Source organism: Coturnix japonica, chromosome 4, assembly GCF_054131305.1.
Source record: "Coturnix japonica strain WE chromosome 4, WE-NBRP24, whole genome shotgun sequence".
Lineage (NCBI taxonomy): Eukaryota > Metazoa > Chordata > Aves > Galliformes > Phasianidae > Coturnix > Coturnix japonica.
This window is the reverse complement of record NC_140666.1, coordinates 24,759,141-24,782,456: the sequence shown is the minus strand read 5'-3', so window position 1 is coordinate 24,782,456 and position 23,316 is coordinate 24,759,141. Positions and strand designations below refer to the sequence as shown.

Below are 23,316 nucleotides of genomic sequence, written 5' to 3'. Positions count from 1 at the left end.
AGTGCTTCTAATCCAGTGCTTCTCAGGGAGCACTGGGAGCAGGGCAGGCTGCTTGGGTGCCCCTCCAAAGGCAGACTGGGGGCTGGCAAGCTGCTGTCAGCATGGTGCTGCTTTGTGGGGTTCATGTTCACATAATGACAGAAAAGACTTTGGCAGCAGCATTAGGCACTGGCCCAGGGGTACTGCTGGTGGCAGAGGGATGCTCAGGAATGGCTTCATCCCCCTTTAATGCGGAGAATTAAATATATATGAGAATATATGAGTTGCTTTTTTCTCATCAATAGATGAGAAAGGGGTACTGCTTCCTGCTTCTTCATGGAAGAAGCCATTCTGTCCTCTCTCTTTATTTACCTTACTGATTTATGTTAGGTTAACACTGAGAATTGCTGTTAGAAACATACCTCAAACAATGACAAACAGGAAGAAGGAATGGCTACAGCAGCACTGGGTCCATATCTCACCACCATTTCCTTTCCATTCCTGATGCACTCAGATGCATTTCTAAGTCATCACAGAAGTATGGCTCTATTCATTCATCAGATTTGCTTCTCCTTTTCTAGGAAAGCAATGTGAGAAAGCAAGATGTTCTTCCTTTTTCCAAATTACAGAAGCAAAAAGTTCTGTAGTTCTGCAAGCTGACAACCACAGTTTTGCAGGGTTACTACTGGGAACGCTGCTTGAAATGAGATTCAAGCCTTGGCCATAAATGTACTTCTTAAGTTCATTGCAATTTGCATACACAGCAGGACAAATCAATACGTATCTCAAAATAAAGCACACAACCAAAGCGCGATCTCCAGCCCATCATGGAGGGGCTGTAAAGATAACAAAGCGAACCTGCTAGCAATTGCTCCTTTGCAGCAAGAGCTGGTACACTTCTAAGCCACTCACAAGCCTGTTAAATAACTGGCCATCTTTTAAGCTCAGGCACCCTGGCGTGTAGGAGGCAAATAATTCTCAGGGGGATTTAACACAGTTATGTAAAATAATCTGAAGCCATCCTGGTTGCTCCAGAAAGATTATAATTAAGCAGGGTTTTTTCAAATGTCTGCTGCACCAGTTGATTTCTCTTTGTAAGGAAACAAAACAAAGGTCTCGTTCTGATCTGGTTGAGAAGCAGTTTCTGTTCCTCTCACAAAGAGGAAGGGGGCTGTGGATGTGCTGCTGCATGTGCCACTGGCAGTCTGGATATTTATGACACTGAATATCTTTTGAATAGTAATTTGTAACATTTGATTAATCTTCTGTTCTGTTTGACAAGAGAAGCACCATGATGCTGAGCTGTGTATGACAGGCAAGGTGGCCTCCTTGACTTAACGCTGGGATCAGATCCTCTCTGTAGGAGCCCCATAGCCCCTGCAAAGATTTTATAGTAGTCTTCTAGCATCCCAGTGCACATCCTAGATGCACACAGAGTGCAACTCATGTTCCCTGCCTGCACTGTGCCCTTATGCTGCCCTTTCAGCAGGCTGAGGGTAGGACATGTGGGCTGAGAAGGACCTTCTGGATTTTGTAACCTCCTGGTTTAACCCCAACACTGCTCTGTTTTTCTCCCTAGCTCTCCATGTGACAAGTTTTCTCATATCCTGGGTGCAGTGGGCTCTGTCATGGGTTAAAGAGAAAAATCTTTCCTTCACTGTGGCAGCTGGCTAGCAAGGATGTTGGCTATCTGCACCATTATACCAGCTGCTACATGTAATGATCAGCTCACCTCAGAATCATAGAATTACCCAGGTTGAAAAAGACCTCAAAGATCATCGAGTCCAACCACAGCCTAATGATAATACCCTAACTCTAACAACCCTCTGCTAAATCATATCTCTGAGCACCACATCCACTGGCTCTTAAACACATCCAGGGATGGTGACTCAACCACCTCCCTGGGGAGCCTATTCCAGTGTTTAACAACCTAAACTTACCCTGGTACGACTTGAGGCCGTTTCCCCTCATCCTGTCACCAGTGAGAAGAGACCTGCCCTGCTCTCACTCTAAGCACCTTTCAGATACTGGAAGAGAGCAATAAGGTCTCCCCTCAGCCTCCTTTTCCTCAGACTAAACATCCCCAGCTCCCTCAGCCTCTCTGGACCTGCTCCAGTACCTCTGGAAACCCTCTGCTTGTGTTTCACAAGCTCCTAAGGAAAGCAGATAAGCCACCACACTGCTGATGTCTCCGGCAGCTGCCTGGTGCAACTGCAGTGGCAGGAGGGAAGGGAGCTCTTTGGGATATGCTGACTGAGATCCACGTTGCTTAATGGGGAGGGTGATGCTTGGCAGGCCTGAGCACCAACTGTGCTGCTATGTTCTGTTCCGCCATAGCTAAAGCAGAACTTGCAGGTGACCATATCTGGGGGAGTTTGGATGCAATATGCTCATGTATTTTCCACTGCTGAATGGAAAGGAAAAAATCAGTATGATTGTTGCTGTAGGTATCTGTCTTACTTGCGGATGGTCTAGGTTTCTGAATTGGTACTTGTCTGTTACATGAGGCTTTCGGGTTTCACTATCAATTAGAGTGGCCGCTTTTCTAATTAAAATAATTCCCAAGTCCAACTATTGTCTTGGGCAGTAAATGTGCCAGGTTATCACAGATAAGAGGATTTAGTAAGAAAATGTGTTACCCTCTTCTCAAAAGAGGTCAGTGTAATTCGAGTAAAAGGCTGTCCTAAAAATCAGAAAACAAGCAAAGGAAATGAGAAAGTAGGAGCCAGGCAAATACTGCTTATGTAATTACAGCAAAACAAGTAGGGCAAGGGAGAGACCCAGGCAACCAGGCTTGGGGTACAACTGCACGTGTGGTTCATGCTCGTTCTGCCAGGGGCTCATCTCACGTGTGGTTAAAAAGAAAGCCAGTCACCCACTGTGAAATGACAACAGCAGTGGAACCGTCTCCCTTTAGGATGAACGTTCAGCAGGGCTTCAGTGTACAGCTACTTGTGACAGATCAAAGGAAGCTTTAAAAGTGCATTTTCATCCTCTTCTTTAAAGTCGTTCTTCTCAGCTCTCGACCCTCCTCCTCAAAATATTGTAAAATAACGATTTCTGTTACGGGAAGCCAGTTTGCCTACAATGGGACTGAAATTGCCTGGCAGCCACCCACACTTTGCCCAGCAAGCTGCTTGGCCACAGGTCGTGGTGAGAGATCACAGAATGGTTTGGGTTGGAAGCGATGCTTTAAAGTCCAATCCTGTTGCTATAGGAGCATCTCTGGCAAGACCGGATTGCTCAAAAACTTGTGCAACCTGACTTTGAACACTTCATCACCTTCATCTGTGTGTCGGAGGTGGACCCTTTGAAGAAGCTTCTTTTCCTCCAGTCTTTCTAGATTTGACAGTAGGAACGAGCACTGTGATTTTTAACTAACTGAAGTGAGAGGAATCTTGCCCTGCAGAACTTACATTCCTTAAGGTCACGGAGAACTAATGACCCTTGCTGGAAGCAGTTCACGCCTATGGGCATAGGTCTTGTAGGTGGTTTGCAAATGTGTCATGGTAGTGACATACAACAGTTTGCTTGAATACTCACATCCATCATGTGGATGTGAAGCTCTTGTTTGTAAGTGCCAAACACAGGTATGCTTCTGGGCCAACAGAAATGAATGTGTATCAGCACTGGAAATATAAGCAGCCAGTCTTGATTATCATGTTGTGATTCATAGCTTTGCTTGGTCTCAGAGCACATTCAGGAACTTGGCCTTTTTAGTGCTGAACAAACACAAAACAGAAAAGCAATCGGAGCATGGTGGAGGTTCAAGTGCAGGACAGCATAAGAAGCAACAGGAGGCCACCCAGTGACAGAAGTGCCAGATGGCCAGCAGGTTTGCAGAGGGTGGCCCTGAGGGGCCATACTAAGCCTTGGTGGCAGAGTCAAGTACAGCCAGCTCCTGAAATGCACCTTCATAGCTGATGGCGTGATAGGTAACGGCAAGATCTTTGTAAACACTTGCACTCTGAGAACAATATGTACAAGAAGAGTGTGTGTCTCTGTATATGCTCTCTTCCCTTCATTAACTGGTCTTTTTCTCCATCCTCCACCTCAACTTTTTCTATTTTCCTTTGCTTTTAGAGGGCTTTTCCTTACATAAGATGACTTTTTCCACTTCCTTGTATAAATTTTACCCTTGTCTCCAGTCCTGGAGTATTTATAGCTCAATGGCACACATAACCATTGGGCATACAGTAATTTCTCTTTGAATACTTTCCATATCTCTCCTGTGTGCTTTTCTACCCACATACATTCCACTGCCTTATCCCAAAGGATGTCTTTATTCCTCCTTTCTACCTCTAGTTTTTCTATTGTGTTTTTTATGCTTTTGTTCTTGATGGGTTAAGTGTTTTTGCACATCACAGTTTTAAAAAAAATTCCCTTCAGACTCTTTTCCTGAACCAAATCCTGTTCATCTGATATGCACGTAGACTGAAATTCAGTCTTGAGTAAAAGAATGACCTACCTGTCTTGGAATACCTATTTTTCACTTTTGAACGGGACAGAGGCCTCAGACTGGCCTCCACTGAGTAATTAACTTCACCTTCATCTTTTGCCTTCTTTTCTTCTTTTCTCTTTTTGAAATATTGACAGCGCTTTTCTGATGAAAATGTGACAGTAATGACAATTCAAATTTTGTGGTTATTTTCTTCCTTTATCCATTTAGCCCCACAAAGTAATGCAAAGGTGTTGGCTACTCACGGCAAAGACATTGCTCTTGTTTCATGTGGAGTAATAGAGACATTCTTTGAAGGCCAAAGCTGGATAGGTACACCCATGGGATTGAAAGCAATGACAATGACCACGATTTTAGTAGTCACTGTTAAATAGCCGCAATGCTGTAGTTGGAAGGAATACAGTCAGGGATACTAAGTTGAATTACTTCTGCTATTTGGCATTCATGGCAACACTGATGCAAGACTTCCCTTAATTCAAGAAGGATAATAAAGTGCTGCAGAAGACTTAGAGAGTGTGAGGAAGTAGAAAATGCATATGTTGGTGAAGGGCTCCAGGACTACTTGATTGACTTTGTGGAGGAAAAAGTCTAGAGGCTACTCTGACTGCAGCCTAGAGGGAGCCAATATTCATAGCAAGGTGTAGTTACTAGCAAGTTCTTCTGATTAGCAGATAAGTGGATAATGAGGGCCAGTGCATAGGAATTGAACTTGGGAGAGTTCCCAAATCGATTAAATTTGCACAGATTGTGTGATTACTGAAGGACTGGGTCAGAACCTCCTGTGCAGAATAGCTGCAAGCCCAGACTGACTTTCCCAAGTGCCAATGGCTGTTAGCTGAAGAATGCTCCCAGCCATGGATGCTGGCAGCACCAGCTCTGGCACCAATCTGTGCAGGTAGCGTATAGTGGTCAGCATGCCAGTGGTCTAATGCAGTGTGCTTGAGCAGAAGCTCAAGCAGGGGTTAATCCAGACATTGTATGTACTGCAATAAGGCACAGAGTCCTGGTGAGCTGACCAAGGTGGATTTAGAATATAGGAACAATATTAGCTTTTATTAATTCAAGCTGTGAAGAAATCTAACACTGTTTGGCCTGATTTTCAAAGATACAGAACTCCAGCAAAGAGTTTAAATTTGCGTAGCATTCATGAAAATCAAGCCATAAACTTTCCCCACTTAATCTAACAGAGGAAGAGATAAGGCCTCTCCATGCTTTGCAGCAAGTCTGTGACATGATCTGAGCTCAGAAGACCCTGATTAGTCTTTCCATCGCTACTTCTTCCCCACTTCTAATTAACTCTACTTTTATGTCGTCAATGCAATCTATTATATAACATGGACTATATAAATTCCAGGAATAAACCCCTGGAATACACTCCCCAGCATTCCCACTCAGAATTGCAATAACCACAAGCACATCCTGCCTTTAATTATACAGAAGAGGTTTCGGTGATTTGGTGTCCTACATCAGTATTAGAAAGCTTGGGCACTGAATTGCTATAAATCAAGAGCTTTGCTGCTCTCACAACAAGCCCACTGGGAGCCTGACTTTCTCAAAGAGCTTAATTAAAGAGTGCTTATTGATAGCTCACCCCTGTAGCCCATTAGAGCTCCGCAGAGATATCTGTTCTCCAACATCACTGTGAAAAGTGGGACAGTCCTTTCTTCTTAGGAAGCTCTGTGTTCTTAATCACTTCCTTAGATGTCAATATGGTCCTGGTGATCTTACAGTCATGTTGCAATTAGTTGCTGATAGGTGTGAACAGGGCATATCTGAAAAACTCTATGGAGTCACTCTTGGCTAGACAGTTATTCAACACAGCCACGATTTTCCACAGTACTTTCTCTGGCTATATCTCAGTGCACTTGGAAAAGTGAGATTAATGTGTGGCATTTCCAAAACCACTCAGATTTTTTCCTCAGAAGCATGTAAGTTCCTTCCCTCTGACGAATGCAGCCCCTTGTGACTTACAGAAAGTAACAACCCATGTTCCTATCTCACTAAGGCCCTTCAAGATGTTATTCAGTTTTGGCTTGGAAACCACATTGGAGTTGTGGAGTTGTGTCGTGGTGCAGAGCACTGAATCACTCAGCCTGCTGATGGCAGATATGAGATCTCATGGATCTAGTTGTCCTTATTTTGAATGCTCTTCCACCTTTCTCATCCTTTGTGATTGCAGGCATTAATCTAGTATTATTTCTCATTAAACTCTGGCCAAATGAACGTGCCAGGAAGATTAAGGAGAGAAGTATAGGCTGTCATCCTGCTAGTGGCTGTATCCAAAGCAAAACTAGTTTTAACAGAACCATGTGATAGACAGGAAGTAATTTGTAGTGGTGTTGCAAGGAAAAGGCTCCTCTGATTTGTGTTCTTCATTATTATAGCAGGGCTTTGTGAACTTACTGTGGGAACTTGTGTCCTTCACTGTATGGGAAGCAAGCCAGGCTGCTTTAACCATGTGTATCGTCATTGCCTTCCTGATGCGTGCTTTCCTTCTCTTTCCCAAGGAGGGAAGAAAGAGTTTGAAGGATCCTCACAGAGGAGGAGTTTGTCCTGGAGACAAATTGGCTCTGGAAAGGAAGTTCTGCCTGTCAGCAAGTTATATGTTATAATATATGAAGCTGGCAGTCACTTGCTTATGCCTCATGGCTCATGTGATGATTTGTGCACAGTTCCCCACCCTGATGTTTCACTATGATCTTTTTGTCCAGATACAGATCTGCCCAAACACAAGTCCTTTGATTGCCTTTGGGTATAGGTGAGGAAACGCTGCAAGCCCCACGATGCCCCCACTCAGGCTCTGCACACTGCGCCTCCCCTGCTGCAGCCCTGAGCAGCCAGTGAGAGCAGAGCTGCTGCAAAGCATGCCACAGTGCCTGCAAGCCAGGGGGATTTCTGATATAAGGCAAACCGGCTGCATGCCCACCACTCAGCACTCAGCAGCTGACAGCTTTAGGTATGAGCTGCAGCATGCTGGGTTTGGAGACCTGCTCAGGGAGCAGTGCTGCTGGTGGGGACACTGCCCAAGTGCAATGGGTGCCAGAGTAGGGCAAGCACAGGACTTCTCTGCCAAGTGCCATCGTCTTCCCTTGACTTAACAGGCATGTGGAGATGGAGATCTCCAGAGATCTGGCAAAGGAAAATGTGGCTCCACTCCCCCTCACTGTCCAAGTGCTCTGGTTTTGCAAGGGGTGGAGTTAGGCTCCTGGTTTGAAGCAAGGAAATTCAGCAGCAGAGGTATTGGCCGCAGGAAACCAATACCATTTTTCTTCTCGTGTCTTTATCTAAAGCCGCAATTTGTTGATGATGAAAATGCTTTTAATAAGAAAACCAGAAGCATTACCGCATTGGCATGGAATGTAGTTAAGCATGTGATTGGGGTGAGGTACAAAGTAAGGAAGACTCATTGCTGCTGTGAGGCTGACTCTGTTGAGTATAGATCAAAATCCAGGCTATTCTACCATCCTGACTTTTCTTATTCAGAGACCACACTCTTCCAAGGCTGGAATGCCAAGGTGTCTTTCTCTTGTTCGGTGTAGTAACGGTGGCTATGAAGGGTGCATCTCCCTCTTTTGTGCCTTCATTGCAAGCAGATGGCTGTATTCCACAGATGCTGACATACAGAGGTGATGTAGGCTAGTGCTGTGTGCTTGCTTGCCCTCCTGACCAATATATTCTGTGAATGGTATTGTGGAGTGTGTTAGTCATAGGTGTGGCTGTGCCACATCTGGAGTCCTTATCAATAGAAGAAAAGCCTGCTTGTGCCTCTGGGTTATATAAAATGAAAAGAACTAGAAAGACACAGGGCAATGGCACTGCCATTATTTTCCAAGCTTTAGATTTGTATGAAGTAGAGATATTAAATTGTGCTTACATCAGAGGGCGGCAGGTATGAATTGAGGATACCGCGCTGAACTTCAGAATGAATAACAGCAACTAAATTTCTACCTCAAAAGCAATAAAATGAACATAATTACTCATTAATTGCAAAGTCTGGACCGTTTGAATGAAATGCAGTCATTTAGCTCAATTTTGTAATTGCAGTAATAATGGAAGCCTCAATGTTGTGGAGCCTTTATTCTTTTTAACAGAACTTAACCTGATTTAACTTCATATGCAGTTGGAACATGATAGCAATGATATTATTAAAAATCATTTGTTATCATTGGCAAAATAGTAACATCATTGTGAAGTGTCATAGAAAATGCCCCACTAGATTTTGCCAAAATTCACTCTGAAAGTCTTTATCCTTTCTGCATCTATGGGAGAAGAGATCACGTAACCTCTAGTAATTTTGGACAAGAGTTAGAAGTTTGTATTCCCAGAGAATTACAAAGTATTCTGATATTCTGAGTGAGGCCAGTGATAAGTCTTGGGAATGGTAACCCCCATCTTCACAATGCTTTACTGGTGTTAATCAGTACTTCCCAATACAAGAATAGCTCGGTAGTTATTATAGTATAAATATTAACTAATGGTGGGTTGAATTCTGAATACTTTTGAAGATGAAAGTCCTGTGTTCAATGTGATAGTTACATTATGGAGGTAATTTCTAGACACTGAAATCACTAATTCCTGTCTGTGAGGATAATGAGTGAGAACAAAAGTCTTTTTGGTGTGGTACTATCAGCAGTGTGATGCATGGGGCTCTCTGTAAGGTGCTGGTGCTGTGCTCAGTGCATCCATAGCACAGCTAGTGGGAGCCTCAAACCTTTCCTCTCTCCTTGGGATGGCTTCTTTAAAATCTCCTGGACTCCCTCTATTGTATTCAATGTTTCGTGTGCTTGCGTAGTTCCATTAAGCCACACAATCAACCCTGGGAAATTGTATGTATCGCTTTTCATGTAAATTGGCAGATTTCCACTTGATAAACTGACTGAGCAAGTTTTGAACCCATTGGCTCAGCCCATTCCTCTCCTCAGAGGACTGGATGCTGCCAGCTGCTCCACGTACCTCTCCTACACTCTGAAATGAAGGACCAAGAGCCTGAGTATATTAATTCTCATGGTACTTTGTACCTATGCATACCCAAAGCTGCTCTTTCCTTCTGACTTTAACCCGAGTATCTATAGCAGTACGAAGGATGAGATTTTTCTCATTATTTACAAAAATAATGCTGGCAAGAAAACTGTATTTTGCACAATCACTCCTCAGTGTGAGATACTTACAGGCTAAATATATTCATCTAAGATATGTCTTTGGGCATCTGTTTTCATGCTGCATTCTCTCTATGAGCTGCACAGAGATGGCTTTCTTTAACATCAATGTATGCAGCGTGGGTAGATCTGAGCGCAGAATTCTGCCTGAAGATTTCTGTTGTCTTTTTGTTCAATCAAAGGATACGGCTCTAATTTCTCCCATTTGTAAATTGCACACAAATCACAGTCATATGCTTGGCTGAAAGTCTCGAGTTTTACCTTCCAAGCTACTCTAAAAATACATCTCAGGCTCTGCAGCCTCCCAGCTTTAAATCTAGTGCTCTAACATGCAGGGTAGCCTAAAAGAGTGCGCATCCTTCATAGCAAACAGCTATTGCCATGCAATCGTTGCAGAAGTGAGTTGATATTCACAAAGGCTTAGTTCCCTTGCATTGCCCAGACTGTATTTTATGAGGACACACAAGCAACAGTGTGTGCAACTGTTTTTACTATTCTGAGGGGATATTTAGAATATGTGAGTAAATTTGCTCACCACTAGACACCATCAAGGGACACCTTCCCACTTTTTTTTTGGAAGCATAAACAATACCAGTTTTGTAAGAAAATTAAAAACAAGCAAGCCAGTAAAAAGTAAAGTCCAGCTTTACTTGTACAAGTGTCAGACTTCAACAAAGCTTAATGTCCTTCCCTTACAGTGCATATCATTCCACAGAGCTCTCTAAGGCAATTCTTTTCAGTCTTACAGGTCACTCAAGTCAACCATCATGAGCTGGCAGTGAGCTCCACCCAAAGAATTTTGCTTGTTTCTAGCATGCTGTCTAGGTTTTTGTTTGTTAAATCAATGAACGTTTTCAGTTTATATTCCTCCAAAAGAGGAAGGCTCCTGATACAGAGCCATTCAACCCCTTTGTAGTTGTGAGCAGTGGAAACCCTATACAGAGTCCCCCCACATGCCAGCACAACCCCAGACCTGCCTGGGCTGGGCTGGGGCCAGCTTGTCCTCTCTCAGGCCCTGATATTGTGAGGCAGAAGGTAAGCCGATCAGCCCTCCCAGCCAGCTCCAGCAGCCCAGACCTGAAATAGAAACACACAGCCGAAGACTGGCTGCACACTGAAGGATCTCCAGTGTCCTCCAGAGGGAGGAGGAGGAGGGCACCTTGCTCTGAGATCACTCTCTGCTCTCTGCCCTCAATATGCCTCAGTGAGCACTGCCAGAAGTGGCTGATGTCCACATGGGTTTTGCCCATGGCAAGCAGGAGATGGCTGAGTTCAGCCCCTCTGGCTGTGGGCCCTAATTTTAGAGGAAACTTGTTGAAAAGTTGAGGGCTGTGTACCGAAGCTTCAAGGTATTATTTTTGTTGCTAAAAACAAAAGGAAATATTATATGTGTTACTCAGTTGGGGCAGCACGTGAACAGTGTTTTGTAAGATGCTGTTAAAGAATACACTGGGTCCCTACAGGACATATTGGACTGCAAACCTTTAGAAACAATGCAAAACAAAGGAGGAAAAAAAATATTGGAAAGTAATATATTGCCTCTATATGCCAATGGAAAGTAATTTAATTATGGAATGAAACTGCTGTACAACACTGCCAAGGGAGCAAGCAAATGGGAACCTAACAAAAAGGAGAAAACTGTCAGTCTTTCAATGTGCAACCATTTTGTTCTGAACAGCAGCAATTATGGAAATGTGCAGAAGAGTGTTTCGATGATGATAAATCTGCAATATGTCAGGGAATATTTGGAGATTCGTATTTAATTACTGTGACTGCGCAAATTAAACAGTGGAAAAAAGTTGTCAATGCTGTTTTTTTAAAGCAAAGTAATAGATCCAGTGCCAAAAGCAACATGGTTAACGTCGACAGCTAAAAGAGTTTCCCTCTAGGCTAAGCCCTGTGATAAAGAAGAGATGTCACTTGTTAAGCACTTTTGAACATGTTTGGAAAGGTTAGGAAGTAAATAGCTAGAATCATTGCAGATTGGTTCGCTAGCGGTTTGCTCAGCCGTGTGTGTCATCTCAACGCACTGTTTGTGTTCCAGGTTACCCACAGTTCTTGGTGACAGTTTGATGCGTTATTTCTTCCCCTTCAGGAATCACTTGAATCCTGGGGGGTGTTGGCCATTCAGCACACATTTCAGAGACAAACACACCTCATTTCTGATAGATAAATAAAGTAAGGCGTTCACCTGGTGCATGTCTAAGAGATGTGGCTGCAAGTGCCAGTCCCAGTACTGTTGTGCTGTGAGGGCTCATGCAAACTTTTTGCCTGATTTTCTGTAAATGAAGCAGAGGTTTTTTTCTTGTTTGTTCTGTTTTGGTTTGTTTGAAGGTTCACCTTTGCAAAGTGCTTTAGGGTCTAATATTGAAAAGGAATCTAAGAAACAGGTAATAACCAATTGTAGACACCAGGCGATACCCCACTGCAAAACATAGAAAAGCAATGGCTGCGCCTAAAAACCCCACACTGAGCTGCTGTCAAGGACACAGAATTTGTAGGATGTATGAATGGGAGCGTTTTCTTACGAAGATGCAGCACTGAAGTGGGTTGTGTGCCATGATCTGCTGCAGTTGTCATGGCAAGTATTCGCATTTCCCATAGCAACAGAACTGGTAAATAACTGCATAAAACGCTGCATTAAGTGACCAGGGCACAAGTTAATTCTCTCATCGGCATCCTTAACTTGAGCACTCTTCTGTAGATGAAGCACTCCACTGAAAAGCGAGCTTTCCTTTGTGACATGTTTCCTCTTCATAGTTTCATTATGATTCACCCACCGGTTGCTGCGCCAGTGACACGCTCTGTGCCGCGCACGCACTGCTGTGTGCCGCCTCGGTGAGCCCAAGGAGATGATGACGGGGCAGCAAACCCGCAGGGAGGGCCGTTTTTATAGCACTCTGTGCAAGCGCTGCCTATTGCGGGTCAGCCCAAGTTCTGGGAGTGAAAGGACTGAGGCTCTACAGGAAACAATGCGCTTTTAAAATGATTGTCTGAGTGTCTCTCTCTTGTTTTTCCTCAGTTGAAAGGACTGTTATTCTGCAACCCAGCACCGCTGTCAGTGTCAGAGGCAGGCAGAGGCATTACGTGGGCAGGGCGGGGGGATGAAATTTGCGGGGAACTAAAAGATGCTTTATAACACAGCTTCAACTCTTCGTTAATTGTGCTCCAAAACAAGAGGGTTTTTCGTTACCTTTGAAATAAATTTGTTGTAAACAACCATTTTCCAGATAGTGGCTTGTGAGGAGAAAAACCCAATCCGTTTCCCTTCTGCCTCTGCAGAATGACCCAAGTTCCATGGCAAGCAGGTTCATCAGACTGTTCTTTATCCCTTGCTCACAAACCCTGACCAAAGGTGATGGTATTCCTACTTGGATAAGGGAACTCTGACTGTATATTCACTTTCTGTAGAAACACAAAGATGTGACCACCTGCAGCTGCACGGCACCAATTTCAGTGGGTGTTGTTTGCACTTCTTTGGACTGATGTTTTGCCACCCTGCTGGTAAATGAAATCCATCACATAATATTCACTTCTAGCATAATAGTTAATTCATTGATGGTGCTCAGCACCTCCTCTGTGCCCAGAAAGATGCACGTTTCTGTGAGTAGAGAGTGCATCCCACACAGCTCTGTCTAATTCTTGACACGTTTCAGTATCATTTGGTGGTAAAAGTCTGTGACAAAGTCTCCCAGACTTGCATTTTAACTTGCTTTTGGGCAGGTATGAGCACAGCAGCTTGGCACCAGCAGTGCCTGGTGCTTTCGGTCTGTCTCACTCCCAGGACCAGATCTCTGTGGAAGATCAGATCATTTATTTTATGCATTTGTGGATTTATTTAGAAGGCTTCTGTGCTTATATAAACAACTACATCAGTAAAAGGGCAGAAGGAAAACAGTGGGATGCACCCAAGGACCAGGTTGAATTGGGATCAGGGACACACACTGTTTTCTTTCTTGTGTGTGTCCTAAAAGACCATTGCAGGAGATGTTTGGAGAGCTGTGCCTCCGTGCTTTCAGCCATGGGTGATGCTCCAGCCATGGCATCACTTGATGCTTGGACTGCAGAATCTGGGGGTGTTTGTCCCTTTAACAAAAATGTTATTGAGTTTTTATTCTGTGATGTCAGTTCAGGCCCCTCAGTAGCTGATTATACTAATCAGAGGTGATTATTGCCTATGCCCACTTAGTCCACATTTAAATGCGGCAGCCTAAATTTGTCTTCGGTACAGCTTCCAGAAGACACAAACCCTGGATCAAAGCAAATTAATGCATAGGTGTGTTATCCTATAGGGTCCCACTAAGAGACAGCTGGAGGAGCTTCAGAGTCTGGATGCTCACAGAACGATAAGGAGAGAAGGGGGTGGCCCTGCTCTTGCTTTTGCAAGGCTTTTTCCCCACTTCTTTGAGGCAGGCAGAATAGCAGAGCATGAGGATTCTTATTTACAACAGACAGTAACATTTTTTCCTTTATAAAAATAGTAATAATTGTTTAAAGTATGAGCAGCTTCATTAAAATATTCTTCTTTTCCTGACCTGGTCTCTGACTTTGGTGTCTCTCAGGTTTCCAAATGAATACAAACATATTCTACATGGTTGCAGAGGAGCTGGATATCACTTTTGCTTCCACAAGAACCACCTAAAACTGTACTGTGCAAAAGAAGGTGCTGGATGAGGAAAACAAAGATGGTTGGTCCTCTAAAGCTTAGGTGGCAATCTGTCCTCAGTGGTGATTAAGCTTGTGTTCCCAGTCCTTTTGAGAGGTCACATAAAGCTTCAAAGCAGCACTCAGGTGCCAGGTTGGACACCAAAGGGGAATCCCATTCACATTAGAATAAATGTGGTTGTGTTGTTTTGTTTTTTTCTCTGCCTTTAATGGAGTTTCCATTCCCTTTTCGGAGCTTAAATGAGAGTGGGATTTTACCCATCTTCTCATATGACTGCAGTGCAAACCTGAGTTTTAATTTCAGTCTTTTTGAAGGGGGAGAAAAATGAAGGCAAAGCCATGTAGGCCCCAAGAACAGATGCATCTGCCGAGGGAGAAGCACGCTAATACTTGCAGGGTGCTGCCCAGAGCACAGGGCTGCACATCGACAGGCTCTGAGGCAGTATATCTTGTATATTAACAGTAAATGTGACTAAAATATCCCAGAAACTTCAGCTATATTCTTTAAATTCAGCCCACTAATTATTTAACCATCTCCCAACTTTGACTGTGTTAAATAACTAATACCATCATTTGGAGCCAAGAACTTAATCTGCGGAAAATTCTATCCTTGGAGAAGATCAAAGTGACTTCAGCAATGTTAGGCACACACCTACAGCACTTGATCCTGGAAAAAAATGAAGTGTGTGTTCAGATCAGCCTATTCCTTCATGTAGGTCCCCGTGCATTAACCTAAGTTCCAGAGCCGGGATCAAGGACCCATAGAGATCTTGGAAAGCAGAGATCTGAAAATGATCTGAAAACACAAGGGTGCAATAGCTCTGTTTCTCAGGCACAGCTCAAACGAATAAAGGACAGCTAAAGAAGGAGCTTAAATTCTTTGCATGGCACAGTATTGAGGTACCAGCATTGTGCAGCAGTGCCAGCACGATACACTCCATGTCGTGCCAGTCCTGCAGTACGGCACCTGAGCCACATCCCAGGGCCCAGCATATACTGCACTGCCCCAGGCCCTGTGGATCCAGGCAAGGGTGCTGTTTTCTGCTTTGTTTCCTCTGTTCCCCTCTATCCTTTTGGTGTGGCTCCCAAGCCTCCCTGTGGCTGCTGCATAAAAAAAACAGAGCATCACGTTGAAATTACAGGCATGCTTTGCAGTGTGACAGGGTTGGGTGCTGGTTTGGGTCTTGGCACTGTGTAAAGGTTCCCCAGAGTGCTGGGCACATACCACAGGGGCAGGCTGTAAACACATACGTGTAAACACATATTTTCTTTGCTGTTCTTATTTTATGACCAAACTCAGTCACCCTTTGGCTTTACAGCTGCTGACACGTCCTTGCAATGCAGCGCTGTCAATAAGGGTTTGGCACCCATTGCAGAGAACAACTACAGCTGCCCACCACTGTGGCATGCTGAGCAGTGCATGGGTTCTGTTGTGCCAACGTCTACCTCTCCGCTCCTGTTTAACTTCTGGAGCACATTCTTTGCAATGAAGTAATTAAAGCCATCCACATGGAAACTCCTTCAGCTTTGCCACAAGGGAGAGCAGCCCCACGCTCGCTCAGCCTGCTCCCCACTGTGGCTCTACCTGCCAGGAGTCTGGGTTCGAACACTTCAACTACAGCACGACCTCTGGTCAGACCATCACATTACTGTGCTCAATGCATGCCATGACATCCCACAGAGGTACCCATTTCCTTGCCCTCATCAGACACTCCTCAGGGTTATCACTATAACACCACTTCCCTTTCTGTGGTGGCATTAGGTTTCCCTGCAGCAAAGTCCATCTTCCAGAGCCTCCTTTGTGCTCTGTTCTGCCCCCACAGCTGTGCCATGGGGATGGGGCAATGCAGAGCGGGAGCATCAAGTATCGCCGTGGGCAACACCGCAGGCATCAGTGCTCAGGTCTGCAGCACCGCAACCACGCAGCTGAAAGCAATAAAGCCGACTTGTTGGTGTGAATGTGCTGCCTTGGAAGGGACTTATAGGATGCAGGTGCCCATAGCGAGTGAGGGACCTTAATGATGCCTTCAGCCTTCGTGCCAACGCTTCAGGTGCTTCCAGAGCAAAGAGAAGCGGCATTGAAGTCCCGTCCATTAGCGTTACCCAAAGGAACGAGAGAGAAGCGGCCGCAGCGCCCCGGTAAGAGAGAGAAGAGCCCGCTGCCGTCGGCACGGGATGCTGCGGGAGCGGGCGGGGTCCGCGAGCTGCCCCTGGCCCTGGGAGGAGGGGAGAGATTCACGGCGAAGAAAGGGAAGGAAAAAAGGAGTCCTATGAGGAAGGAAGCGGCAAATGTTAAATCAGTGACTCATGGTGCGGAATGACTAATCACGTCAAAGAGCAGCTTGTTTGGGGCACGGACTCGGTGCCGAAAGCCGGCTGGAGAAGGAGGAGCGCTGCCGTGCCCGGCGGGGCTCGGCGGCCGGAGCGCTCCGGTGCGTTCCCCGTGGGTCCCGCGGGCTGTGCGTGCCGGGCAGCGGCCACGCCGCACCTCGGCCCCACGGGGCGGCACTGACCCACTTTCCGCCGACCCCACGCGGGCCGCGTTACCCCGTCCCGTCCCATCCCGTGAGTGCGGGGCGGGGCCGTGTTCCGCGGGTGGCGGCGCGGGCGGCCGCCGGTGGCAGCGGGGCGGGAGGAGGAGCGCGCCTGTGCAGTGCCGGGAGGCCGGGCTCTGCCCGCCGCCGCGTTACACAACCGGCCGCCGACACCGGCCTCTCCCCCGAGTCCCGCCGCAGCGCGCCCGCAGCTCGCATCGCCCACCCCATGCCGTGCGTCCCGCGGGCTGCGGCGCCCCGGGCCGGGCGGTGACCCCCGGAGCAGCGGGGGCAGCGCACCGGGACCGGGCATGGCACTGAGAGCGACTCGGGAACGAGCATCCTCCTCCCGGACGGTACGTACCGTGCGGGACCGCCGGTGGTCACGGAGGCGGAGGGTCCCCGTCCCGCTGCGGGGGAGCCCCGCTTAGCACTGCCATCGTCCGACACCCGGCGAAGTTTCGGGAATATGGGAGATTTCCAGCGGCAACTTTAAGCCGAAGTCGTGTCGGGTTCCCAAAAAGCGGCGCGGGGCGTCGGGCACAGGCAGCTGCGGGGAGCCGGTGGGGATGCGGGCTGCACCGTCCTGCCGGTGGGAGCCTGTGTGCTGCGGGCTGCCCTGGGCTCCATCGGATTTTCCTCGTTCTGCCGCCAGTTTCGGTCAGTTTGGGAACGCGTTTTTCAGAATCTACGGTGGAGATCAGCTTCGAACTGAATGTCGCGCCTGATTGTAGAACGTAAAAGCCAGGCTGAAAAGTTACTGTTCTCACGGGGCTGTGGGAGCACTCGGTTGTACGAAATGATTCAGTGAGAAGCAGAAATTCGGGGAGATTTGAGAGCTCCTCGTGTGGTTCGCCCACGAATTGGGTTTGCGCGTGGTAACTCCACAGGCGGCCGGCGCTGGGCTGGGAGCGGAGCGGAGCCGGTCTCTCCCGCTGAGGGTGCGCGGTGTTGAACCGCCAGCCGGCACCGAGCCGTCCGTCGGGTGCCTCTCTATGGCCGGGCACCGAGCTGTCCGTCGGGTGCCTCTCTGTATGGCCGGGACGAGGATGCAGCGGGCGCGGTGAGAGCCGCTCAGGTGCCTGCGGGCGGCCGGGGCAGAGCGGTGCGGTGCGGGGCTGCCCCGTGTGCGGGCACTGCCGGAGCTCACGGCGTGCGGTGTTCGGTGTGCGAGGAGTCGCTTTGTTTTTAGCAGTACGACGGCTCCCCTATGTCCTTAATTTGATGGATCGCTGCTCGGCCATCCTCACCGTATGGATACGGGAACTTGCCTTAAAGGAGCAGCGTTTGTGGCTTGCGCGGTCTTCATAGGTCGGTCCTATGATTGTTGTTTGAGCAGAGCTGCTTTGCGAGGATACGGTGTGAACATCTTACTCTCAATATAGTGCAACACCGCGTACCGTTCTGTGGGAGAATTTGTTTAAGTCTTATAAACTTCCTGGGCTGCAGCTTCTTGCTATAGTTATCCTCTGGGACAAAAAAAAGATACATTAATGTTTCTGGTTTTCTGGAAAATACATTCCAAAGCCAAGAAGAGGCTTCTCCTGTCATGCACTGATCGGAGCAGATCAGCATGTCGGTGATGTGGTGCAGAGCATCCTGAGCACTGAGAGCATGGCAAGGCTCCGGGGCTGCCCGACAGCTGGCCCATGGCACAGAGGGGAGGCTTCTGGTGAAGCCAGATGGGGAGGCTGGTATGAGTGGAAGGCATCAGTACCTCTTGGGCTGACCATGTGTTCACTGCTGAGTCTTGAAAGCTTTTCTGGATGATGTTCTAGGAAAAAGTAAATGTCTGTAAGAGTGGTTATCTCTGTCCCTTCGTTCCGTTCATTCAGAGCAGTGGGTCAGAATTACTTGATCTAGAGAAAAAGTAGAATTGGTTTGAATGTTTTTTGCTATTCTACGTGGCATTTGGCACAAAGTCCTGCAATGGTTCCTGTTTCTTCACCACTCCGTTTATGTCTCAAATTATTTTACTTGTTTAAGATACGTTGAGTACTCAAAACTGGCTCAAGGTTAGGCATTAAGAGGAGCAAGTGGGTAGGTCTTAATTAAAGTCACATCAAATTGGAAGCAACATTAGATTTCAGAGATACTGGTGTCAAATCCAACTTCTGCTCATCAGTAATATCAGAAAAGGGTGCTATGGCTTTGCAGTTTGGAAGCAGGGCTTCTCTATGCACACAAGTTACATTGTTTTGGCCTGAATTATGCAACTGCCCAAGAATGATACAAAGGGTTTAATGCTGACATAATTTGCTCCTTCTGAACTGGAGGAGTGAGCTGTGTGCTTGAATCCAGGCTCGTGTTGGGGTAGTTATGAACTCTAGGGGAATAACATCTTTAACCAGAGTAGTAAAATGTAAGTAGTGCTGTTGGTGTTAGCAAAGTGATCCAACTTTGTTTTCCTTACACACCTCCTGTTTCCTTGTTTCTCTGCTGTTTATGGTTGTGTGTAGCCCGTGGTCTTGTGCTGAGCCAGCCACCAAAGCTTTGTCAGCAAGGCCCCCTGAGCCCTGCATTGAGCCCCAGGTGGTGGCAAAGCCCTGTTCCAGCTGTGTCTGCAGCAAGCCCTGCCACCTGGAGACCATCGGGTTTGGTCAGAACACAGGGGCACGTGCGCTTAATGAGAGAACTCAACCTACTTCATGTTCCATTATTGGCTTTGGCCTTGCCTACACAGAGAGATTACACCAGTTAACCTTAAGTCCATTTTTAAAGTGATTTGATTAACCTGATGTGACCTCATGCATGGGCGTTCTTATTTTGGTGCAAATGAACTTATTTTGCTTTAACCAAAACCTGTCTTTTGTCAGCTTAGGCAGAACTGAAATAAACCATCCCCAAACTGAAAGGAGAACTCGTGTCTGTATATAATGACACAACCTGTGCGTGAAAGCAGGGCCTTCTGTAGGATCTGGAGCAGAGTGTGGTGTTCAATAAATCTGTAGGAGACCAGCAGCTATTCATAGCAGAGTTAAAACACAAAACAAAACAAAAACAACAACAACAGAACCCACAAGTCAAACCAAACCAAGAAAAACTGAAACGACTTGGTGGGACAAAAGGAGGAGTCCTAGCGATCTTGGTTCTGGAAAGCCAAAAGCAGTGCACCAGGCTTGCAGAGAGGCTGTCCTGGGGCTCCTCAGCTGCAGAGAGGGGAAGTGTTTGCATTCTGTACACACAGTCCCAACTCAGCTGGAAAATAGAAAAGTGGTGCAGGGAACTCTAGGCGTGCTGGCTTGAGTGCAATAGTACATGGTGTCTCATGACATATTTTGTAGGAAAGAATAATTAGACGTGGAAATAATGAGGAAGGAGAATGAATTGCAGCGAGATTTTATCAAAGATGGATTGTGGCAGACTAATCTAACATCTTTTTTATATAACAGATTTCTTAGGTGGGGTAATGCAGGAATGTGATTTATGTAGAGCCAAGCACTTGATACCATGCCCCACAGGACACGGTTGCTTAAAATGGAAGTGGTGGTTCAGTGGAAGAGCTGAATGGTAGAGATGGCCAAGCAGATGGTACGGCAGCTATATCCAAATAAAGCTGTATGAATGGAGAGTGGCGCTCACAGAGCATGGGGGGCACTGGGAGAGTGAGTGTGCAGTGCTGCTTCACATGCAGCATGGGGGGGTGTGGGGAGCTCTTGAAGGTGGGGTCCATACGGAACAGCAGCCGTCTGTCATATGAAAGGAATTTAGATGACTGTTGATTGGAGTGATAGAAATGACATAACATTTAATAGCGCTGGGTGCAAAGCCGTGTCAAGTTTTGCACCTATAGACCAACAAGAGTTTCCAGTGTGAAGCAGAGCTCACTGTGACGTGAACAGGAGGGAGGGACACGTGGCACCAACTGACCTTGAGCAGGCAGTGGGACGCTGCTGTTGGGGACACTAGTGTAATTCGTGGGCATCTGAGGAGAGTAAAGGGCTTTCTGCTGCCGGTGGAGTAGCCCAATGGGATCTTGCATAGCTCTGGAGAGCCAGGGCAAGAAAATGTTAAATTAGAACAGCAGGAGGGCTAGAGATGTGGTCACACAAACGAGCTCTCTATTGTATGACGTGAGAGTAAACAGCTTAATTTGTTTAGCTCTGGCCAATTGAACAAATGAGGGCATGGTTTACTGTGAGTCTTTTTACGCACAGCTGAGAGTCAATAGCAAGGAGGAGGAAAACCTGTGTAAGTCAAATGTTAGCAACCACACAAGATTAAATTGTGTAAGTTGGTCGTGAATAAATTTGAATGGGAAATTAGAAGAAAGCTTCCAACCACGTAAGGGCTGAAGTTGTGTAATGGTCTTTCAATTAGGGTGGTTTTGAGATAGATCTTGATAATCTTATGAAGGAGATTACACAGTTAAATTGGAGAGAGAATTCCTGGAGATAGGAAGTTAAGTTTGCAGAATTAGTCCTTTGGTCTCCGCTGTATTTATAATTTTAATGTAAGGTTACAAGGAGAATGGACCTGGTTTTGTTAGTAGTGCTACATTGACAGTGGCTTCTGCTGTGTCCATGGGAGGTGGGATGAATTTGCTGGTGGGGTGAACTGTAACTTTGTTTTGTTTTAGGAAAGTTGATGTATAATAACCTGCATTTTATTTCATTTTCATATTACGAGAGAAAGAGGAGGAAAGGGAAGAATAAAAGATACAAAGCAAGCAGGAAAGCACGAAGGAAAACAGCTTGACTTAGCCTGGAGCAGAGATCCCGTACCTGATAATCTGCCTGTTAAGAGAAATTGAAATATGGAAAAATGACAGTGCAGATGAGGATAACAGTGAGATTGCAGATGAGGAAGTGTGCTAACCCAACTGCGCGGAGCTGCTGAAATGCGTTGGGTCATCTGACTGTGCTTTGTATTCTTAGCAAACACGACTGTATAATTGATTAATTTGCCGACATTGCTGTAGCGCAGCGCTATGGTAACTGAGAGGCTCCCCAAACATTGGCTGTGCTTTAGCCCAGCAGCAGCTCAGTGCCACACAACTGTGCGGGCCCTCTCCCCAGGTGGGACGGGCAGAGAATCAGGAAGGTAAAGGTGTGAGAGCTTGTGGGCTGAGGTAAAGACAGTTCCCTAGGTGAAGCAAAGCCATGCATGCAGGAAAGCAAGACCGATCATGCATAATGGTTTCTTGGGAAGACTAACACCACTGCTATGGACGTTCCCCCTTCCTCCCTCCTTTCCCCAGCATGATGCTGTATGGTACGGGACACCCCTTTGGCTGTTCTAGGTCAGCCATTCTGGTTCTGTTCCCTCCCGGCCCCTTGCTGGCAGGGCAGCTCACAGAGCTGGGTGTCCTTGGCTCTGTGTAAGCACTGCTGTGCAACAACTGAAACATCAGTGTGTTATCACCACTACTTTCATCAAAAATGCAAAACACTGCATCATACAAGCCTCTATGAAGAACATTAACTCTGTCTTAGCCAAAACCATGACAACGCTATCCCAGAGAGCACTGCAAAATGCACCTGTCCTTGGGAAGGAGGCAGGGAAGACCTGGGCTGGCATGTACTGATGGGATGCTCAGCGGCCATGCTTTGTTGGGTTCCAGGTATATGTTGATTAGTTGATTGACTGGTACCTAAATGCAAAGATAGTTGTAGGTGTATTTACTCTTGTTTACAAACTGCCCAAACCTAAGCAAGATTTTCAAGTGTGTAGCAATGGCAGGAATCATATCCATAAAAATGCTAATCTCCTCTCTTGCCTCATCCATTCAACCCACAAACACACATACACACATGCGTAAAAGAAATTAGTAAGGTCTGTTTGTTCTCTTCTGGGCTCAGCCTACTTTAATCTGACTTCATCTCACAGCTCAGCATGGCACATTGCTTCAGGACTGTGAAGTTTTGACCATAGGCACCATGCTGGCTAAACCATTTTTTGGAGGAATAAATAAGCAATAGATGAGCTGATAACAGCTCCCTTGCCATTAATTGGTTTGCATACACACGGCAGCACTCTGAGAAGGCTTTTAAGCAAAGGCAGAGGCTGTATGTGAAAGGGCTGAGCTGTCTGGCCCCATGGAGGCCAAGGCTGAGCTCGCATTTCTGTGTGCTCAGTAAGTGCCAATCCCACAGTACGTCTTTATGGACTGAGGAGGATGCTGTGTTTGGCCTAGTGTCGGCTTGTTGCAGCAACCAGCAATTAGAGAGGCAGTAATAGCTGGGGAGGTGACAGCCACGCTGAGGAAGTTTGGCTGTAAACCTGTTTGTCCCGTCTCCAAGCACAACGTGTGCATCCATGATTTACAGTAAATTAGAAATACTCTGATCAAAATGTTTCTAATCACATTTTATTAAGTGATGCATTAAGTAATTGCTTGCGTTAAGTGAGTCATGTGTGACAAAAAGACAGGCCTTTGGTCAGTCCCCCTAATGCTGAGTATGTCAAAGATGATAATTTTCTTTTCACTCAGTAATGGGAATGGCTTCATTCGGGGCAGGCCTCCAATGGAAGGGACACAGTAGGAAGTTTTAACAAAACAAATGCTTTGTGCTAATCTTAA

At 46.3% G+C, this 23,316-nt stretch overlaps 1 protein-coding gene across 3 annotated transcripts in view; it reads left to right on the top strand.

Annotated features, from left to right (window-relative positions):
• PASD1 (PAS domain containing repressor 1) overlaps positions 1 to 23,316 on the top strand; it is a 72,877-nt gene that overhangs the window by 15,686 nt on the left and 33,875 nt on the right. For 2 of the 3 annotated variants that reach the window (XM_085546375.1, XM_015860790.3), the window contains exon 1: positions 16,937 to 17,149. The exons of the other annotated variant lie outside the window; for it this stretch is intronic. The gene's annotated coding sequence lies outside the window, so the exon portion shown is untranslated. Of the gene's footprint in view, positions 1 to 16,936; positions 17,150 to 23,316 lie in introns of those variants that run through there. 3 annotated transcript variants of the gene reach the window in all.